The following is an 8274-nucleotide window of genomic DNA, read 5'->3' as shown; positions in this document are numbered from 1 at the left end:
GTGGAAACCGTAGTGTTCCTGATATTATTATTTTGTTCCACAGGTTATTCTGTGATAACTCTGTGAGTATGGGCGGTATTATTGCTAAACGGTTGAGTCTGAACCGTACAAAGGGTCCCATCTTTGGGGGTATATATGCTTCACGCCTAGCTGCACATTTAAACATACCTATTAGGCATTATGAGAAGGAAGAAAAATTGTTGCCTCGTGTTTATTTAGATTATAAGAGTATGGCAGCACATGATTTCATTATAAAGAATAGGGAAGGGGAGCTTAAATACAAATTGTTCTTTGATAAACATCATCCGGAGACTATTACCTTGCCTGCTCCTCCCTTGTTTGATTTATCTGCAGGCCACTACCCCGTCTCGCCGGAGGACATTCACGCCTACCGGAACCCTACACCAGCCACAGATCCAGAGTCGGAACCACCAGTTGATCCTCCACGACGGTCTAATTACCAGTGGGATCCGGAGATGATTGCCAGCCAGTGGCAATCAGAGTCTTCTTCATCGCAGTAGGACCCCAACTACTATTATGGATATCCGCCAGGCCAGCCGTGGCCATAGACCAACTTAGGCCAAAAGCCTAAGCTTGGGGGAGTATGTATTTCTCACCGACATTACATTTATGTTCACACACTCATTGCTAGATGCCGGTGCTCATACTTTTTCATTGTATCATCCATGCTAGTTTATTTCCTTTTTATGCTTTCTTCTTGTGTGTTTAATAAACCTTAAGAAAAAACAAAAAAATAGTTGTAGCTTTTAATTAGTTTACTTTCCATGCTTGTAGTAGTAATTAAAAAAATAAAACCCAAAAAGATTTCCTGTTCTTCTTTTGCTTGCTGGGAGCTTTCCCGTGTAAATAGTTTTATTTCTTTTCTTTGGGGGTCGATAGGAGAAGACCACGATTAAATCATTGAAGTGGCTCTTATATGCATAATTGTTGATCTGACAAAAGAGCCCATATCGCCTTGTCTTCTACTGTTTATTGAATGCTTGCAGATTCCAGCTTAGTCCAATGCACGTGCACTATTATTATTATTCACATCATTCGGTCGTGCAAGTGAAAGGCAATTATGACGATATATGATGGACTGACTGAGATGAGAAAGGCTGGTATGAATTCGACCTCTTTTGTTTTTGTAAATATGATTAGTTCATCGTTCCTGATTCAGCCTATTATGAATAAACATGTTTGCAATGACAACTAGAGATCATAGTTTCTTGTGCCATGCTTGATTAGCTAGGAGCTTATAATGGTTTACCTTGCGTGCCAACATGCTATTAAAATGGTTGTGATGTGGTATGATAGGGTGGTATCCTCCTCAGAATGATTTAAGTGACTTGACTCGGCGCATGTTCACGCATGTAGTTGAAACAAAATCAACATAGCCTTCATGATATTTATGTTCATGGTGGATTATATCCTACTCATGCTTGCATTCGGTGTTGATTATTTTTAATGCATGTTCATGACTGTTGTCGCTCTCTAGCTGGTCGCTTCCCAGTCTTTTGCTAGCCTTCACCTGTACTAAGCGAGAATACTTCTTGTGCATCCAACTCCATAAATCCCAAAGTTATTCCACATGAGTCCACCAAACCTACCTATATACGGTATCTACCTGCCGTTCCAAGTAAATTTGTATGTGCCAAACTCTAAACCTTCAAATAAATATCTTGTTTTGTATGCTCTAATAGTTCATGTATCAACTAGGGATGTCCGTATCTTCCATGTTAGGCGGGTAATTCTCAAGAGGAGTGGACTCCGCTCCTCACTCACGAGAAAGTGGCTGGTCACCGGGATGCCCAGTCCCATGCTTTATGAAAATCAAATCAAAATCATTGCAAACAAAACTCCGCCTGGGACTCTTGTTAGTTGGAGGCACTCGTTGTTTTGAGCAAGCCATGGATTGATGCTTGTTGGTGGAGGGGGAGTATAAACTTTACCATTCTGTTTAGGAACTGCCTATAATGTGTGTAGCATGGAAGATATCGCCATCTCTTGGTTGTTATGTTGACAATGAAAGTATACCGCTCAAAATATTATTCATCTCTATTTCAAAACAGAGCTCTGACACCTCTACAAATCCCTGCTTCCCTATGCGAAGGGCCTATCTATTTACTTTCATGTTGAGTCATCATCCTCTTATTAAAAAACACCAGTTGGAGAGCACCGCTATCATTTGCATTCATTATTGTTAGTTTACATTGAGTATGACTTGACTGGATCTCTTTTACCATGAAATACAATGTCTAGTCAGTCCTTGATCTTTAAAGGTGCTCTGCATTTATGTTTTGCAGTCTCAGAAAGGGATAGCGAGATACCATCTTGTTATATCATATTATGATTGTTTTGAGAAAGTGTTGTCATCCGAGATTTATTATTATTGCTCGCTAGTTGATTATGCCATTGATACGAGTAAACATGAGACCTATGCGTTATTGTGAATATGGTTAGTTCATAATCTTTTGTAAAAACTTGAATGCTAGCTTTACATATTTACAACAACAAGAGCAAACAGAGTTTGTAAAAGTTTTTCTTTATCACTTTCAGTTTATCAACTGAATTGCTTGAGGACAAGCAAAGATTTAAGCTTGGGGCAGTTGATATGTCTCCGTCGAATCTACTTTTACAAACACTTTTGCCCTTGTTTTGGACTCTAACTTGCATGATTTGAATGGAACTATCCTGGACTGACGCTGTTTTCAGCAGAATTGCTATGGTGTTATTTATGTGCAGAAACAAAAGTTCTCGGAATGATCTGAAACTTCACGGAACATCTATTCGGAAAATATAAAAAATCCTTACAAAAGATGAAGACCAGGGGGCCCACCACCTGTGCACGAGGGTGGGGGCGCGCCTGCCCCCTAGGGCACGCCCCCTACCTCGTGGGCCCCGTGGAGCTCCTCCGACCTCAACCCCAACTCTATATATTTGCTTCCGGGGAGAAAAAATCAGAGAGAAGAAATCATCGCGTTTTACGATACAGAGCCACTGCCAAGCCCTAAAACCTCTCGGGAGGGCTGATCTGGAGTCCGTTCGGGGCTCCGAAGAGGGTAATTCGTCGCCATCGTCATCATCAACCATCCTCCATCACCAATTTCATGATGCTCACCGTCGTGCATGAGTAATTCCATCGTAGGCTTGCTGGATGGTGATGGGTTGGATGAGATCTATCATGTAATCGAGTTAGTTTTGTTAGGGTTTGATCCCTAGTATCCACTATGTTCTGAGATTGATGTTGCTATGAATTTTCTATGCTTAATGCTTGTCACTAGGGCCCGAGTGCCATGATTTCAGATCTGAACCTATTATGTTTTCATCAATATATGAGAGTTCTTGATCCTATCTTGCAAGTCTATAGTCACCTATTATGTGTTATGATCCGTTAACCCCGAAGTGACAATAATCGGGGTACTTACCGGTGATGACCGTAGTTTGAGGAGTTCAGTTATTCACTATGTATTAATGCTTTGTTCCAGTACTCTATTAAAAGGAGGCCTTAATATCCCTTAGTTTCCGTTAGGACCCCGCTGCCACGGGAGGGTAGGATAAAAGATGTCATGCAAGTTCTTTTCCATAAGCACGTATGATTATATTCGGAATACATGCCTACATTACATTAATGAATTGGAGCTAGTTGTGTGTCACCCTATGTTATGACTGTTACATGATGAACTGCATCCGGCATAATTCTCCATCACTGATCCATTGCCTACGAGTTTTCCTTATATTGTTCTTCGCTTATTTACTTTTCCGTTGCTATTGCTATCATCACTACGAAATACCAAAAACATTACTTTTGCCACTGTTACCTTTTGCTACCATTACCACTACTATCATATTACTTTGCTACTAAATACTTTGCTGTAGATATTAAGTCATCCAAGTGTGGTTGAATTGACAACTCAGCTGCTAATACTTGAGAATATTCTTTGGCTCCCCTTGTGTCGAATCAATAAATTTGGGTTGAATACTCTACCCTCGAAAACGGTTGCGATCCCCTATACTTGTGGGTTATCAGCTAGCCAGGAGGGGCACGCCATGGGGGGGTCCTACTAGGACTCAACTCCTGGTGGGATTCGCCCCCCCCCCTTTTCCTTTCTTCACCGGAGGGGAAAAGGAAGGAGAGGGAAAGGGAAAGGAGGGCGCCGCCCCCTCCCCTAGTCCAATTCGGACTACCATGGGGGAGGGGCGGCAGCCACCCCTTGCTGCCCTCCTCTCTCTCCACTAAGGCCCATCTAGGCCAAATACTTCCTCGGGCGGTTCCGGTAACCCCTAGGTACTCCGGTGAAATACTCGAACCACTCGAAACCATTCCAATGTTTGAATACTACCTTCCAATATATGAATTTTTACCTCTCGACCATTTCGAGACTCCTCGTTATGTCCGTGATCTCATTCGGGACTCCGAACAAACTTCGATCACCAAAAACACATAACTCTTAATACAAATCGTCATCGAACGTTAAGCGTGCGGACCCTACGGGTTCGAGAACTATGTAGACATGACCGAGACACATCTCCGATGAATAACCAATAGCGGAACCTGGATGCTCATATTGGTTCCTCCATATTCTACGAATATCTTTACAGGTCAAACTGCAATAACATCATATGTTATTCCCTTTGTCATCGGTATGTTACTTGCCCGAGATTCGATCGTCGGTATCATCATACCTAGTTCAATTTCGTTACCGGCAAGTCTCTTTACTCGTTCCGGAGTGCATCATCCCGTAACTAACTCATTAGTCACATTGCTTGCAAGGTTTATAGTGATGTGCATTACCGAGAGGGCCCAGAGATACCACTCCGATACTTGGAGTGACAAATCCTAATCTTGATCTATGCCAACCCAACAAATACCTTCGGAGACACCTATAGAGCATCTTTATAATCACCCAGTTACATTGTGGCTTTTGATAGCACACAATGTGTTCCTCCAGTATTCAGGAGTTGCATAATCTCATAGTGAGAGGAATATGTATAAGTCATGAAGAAAGCAATAGCAATAAAACTTAACGATCATTACGCTAAGCTAACGGATGGGTCTTATCCATCACATCATTCTCCTAATGATGTGATCCTGTTAATCAAATGACAACACATGTCTATGGTTAGGAAACTTAACCATCTTTGATCAACGAGCTAGTCTAGTAGAGGCTTACTAGGGACATGGTGTTTTGTCTATGTATCCACACATGTATCAAGTTTCTGGTTAATACAATTCTAGCATGAATAATAAACATTTATCATGATATAAGAAAATATAAATAACACTTTATTATTTCCTCTAGGGCATATTTCCTTCATGATGGGCACCTGGCGGAGTTGGGTAAGTGTTTTTCCCAGACCGGGCTCCCGGAGAAGTGTCCGTAAAGGAACTCAGAGGAGATTCGACAAGAACTTGTCTGGTTGTGCGAAAGGTGGAATATGATTGTTGAACTCAAACATATGAGTGCCTGCATTATTGGTAGGCCTTTAATAAAGTTTTCACATAATCAATATGATGACCACATTAAGGTAACTGATATTTCATTTCGGCTTGCACCCAAATAGACCATATGCTCGTATATAACTATAGGAACAAATTTTTTAGAGGTACCCTGAGGACGCAAAATTGTTGAACAAGGATATCTTTAACTTTGGATGGATGACGTGTATCTAGGGCCCTATACTAAAGGTGAGAGTACCATGTCAGAGTGTTGCATTGGTGAGGGGTGGCTCTAGCTCCAAGAAAGTGACTGAAGACAATGATGATGACTTTATGCCAAGAAAATGAGCTCAGAACAAAGGCAAGGGTCATGTTGCATCTAAGAGGGGTGGCGGTAGCTGTAAGAAAGTGAAGAGCGATGATGATGACTATATGCCAAGCAAGAAAGCACTTAACAGATCCAAGGGTTGTGCCAGCTTGAAGAGTTGTAGATCAAGTAAGAGTGTAGCATCATCGAAGGGCGCCGATGCTGACTACGATTTTGCTGATGAGTTTATACCAGTGAAACTATTTCAGGCAACATTTGGACACGATGGTTAAGACCTCTTGAAGCCCCATGTTAATGAGAATAGTGATGATGGCTTCAACAAGGACCGGCCGTAGCCAAATTTGATTCAACTAAAGTTGGAGAAACAGGCACCCGCCAGCCACCTTTATGCACAACAAGTTGCATGCCTATCGGTGGAACCGGTCTCATGAACGTGGTCATGTAAGATTGGTCTGGGCCGCTTCATCCAACAATATCGCTGAATCAAAATGATACGTTGGTGGTAAGTAGTATGACTATGATCGCCCGCAACTCTTTGTGTTCTACTCATGCATATCATCTACGCATAGACCTGGCTCGGATACCACTGTTGGGGAACGTAGCATGCAATTTCAAAAAAAAATCCTATGATCATGCAGGATCTATCTAGGAGATGCATATCAATGAGAGGGGGGAGTGTGTCCACGTACCCTCGTAGATCGAAAGCGGAAGCGTTAGCTTAACGCGGTTGATGTAGTTGAACGTCTTCTCGATTTAACTGATCAAGCACCGAACGTACGGCACCTCCAAGTTCTGCACATGTTCAGCTTGATGACATCTCTCGAACTCTTGATCCAGCAAAGTATCGAGGGAGAGTTTCGTCAGCATGATGGCGTGGTGACGGTGATGGTGAAGTGATCCGCGCAGGGCTTCGCCTAAGCACTACGGCAATATGACCGGACGAGTAAACGGTGGATGGGGGCACCGCACACGGCTAAGAACCATTGATGTGCACTAGAGGTGCCCCCTACCCTCATATATAAAGGAGGGAGAGGGGAGGAGGATGGCCTAGGGGCGCGCCAAGTGGGAGGAGTCCCACTCGGGCTCCTAGTCCAATGCGGCCCCCCTTTTTCCTTCTACCGGAAGGGGAAAGGGGAAGGAGAAGGAAAGGGGGGTTGCGCCCCCTCCCCTAGTCCAATTCGGCCTCCTCCCCGGGGGGGCTCCACCCCTTGTGGGCTGGCCTACCTCCCTCCTATGGCCCATATCTTCCCCCGGGGGGTTCTGGTAACCCCCCCCCCCCCGTACTCCGATACGTACTCCATACATTCCGAAACACTTCTGGTGTCCAACTACTATTGTCCAATATATCAATCTTCACCTCTCGACCATTTCAAGACTCCTCGTCATGCCCGTGATCTCATCCAAGACTCCGAACAATCTTCAGTCACCAAAACACATAACTCATAATAGAAATCATCATCGAACGTTAAGCGTGCGGACCCTACGGGTTCGAGAACTATGTAGACATGACCGAGACACGTCTCCGGTCAATAACCAACAACGGAACCTGGATGCTCATATTGGTTCCCACATATTCTACAAAGATCTTTACCGGTTAAACTGCAATAACAACATACATTATTCCCTTTGTCATCGGTATGGTACTTGCCTGAGATTCGATCGTCGGTATCATCATACCTAGTTCAATCTCATTACCGGCAAGTCTCTTTACTTGTTCCGTAGTGCATCATCCCGTAACTAACTCATTAGTCACATTTTCTTGCAAGGCTTATAGCGATGTGCATTACCGAGAGGGCCCAGAGATACCTCTCCAATACTTAGAGTGACAAAATCTTGATCTATGCCAACCCAACAAATACCTTTAGAGACACCTTTAGAGCATCTTTATAATCACCCAGTTACGTTGTGACATTTGATAGCACACAAGGTGTTCCTTCGGTATTCGGGAGTTGCATAATCTCATAGTCAAAGGAATATGTATAAGTCATGAAGAAAGCAATAGCAATAAAACTTAATGATCATTATGCTAAGCTAACAAATGTGTCTTGTCCATCACATCATTCTCCTAATGATGTGATCCCGTTAATCAAATGACAACACATGTCTATGGTTAGGAAACTTAACCATCTTTGGTCAACGAGCTAGTCTAGTAGAGGCTTACTAGAGACATGGTGTTTTGTCTATGTATCCACACATATATCAAGTTTTCGGTTAATACTGTTGGAGATATGCCCTAGAGGCAATCATGTATGATGATATTTCCTATGTGTTTATGAATAAATATAGTCCTTGGACATTATCAGAGATGTGTATCAGCAAGTACGTGACTTGTTTGTGGGACTATACATTGTATGATGACTGTCCTAAAAGGTCCCTAGTCGAAAGGGCTATGTGGACGCGCAGCCAACTAGACTAGCATATGACACGGTCGATGGCTTGGTCTCACTAGCCATGGAGCATTGGATGCTAACCGGATAATATGGACTTGGAAGGATCTGGTTGGATT

Source organism: Triticum aestivum, unplaced genomic scaffold (genome assembly GCF_018294505.1).
Source record: "Triticum aestivum cultivar Chinese Spring unplaced genomic scaffold, IWGSC CS RefSeq v2.1 scaffold16975, whole genome shotgun sequence".
NCBI classification, from domain to species: Eukaryota; Viridiplantae; Streptophyta; class Magnoliopsida; order Poales; family Poaceae; genus Triticum; species Triticum aestivum.
This window is presented reverse-complemented; position numbering follows the sequence as displayed.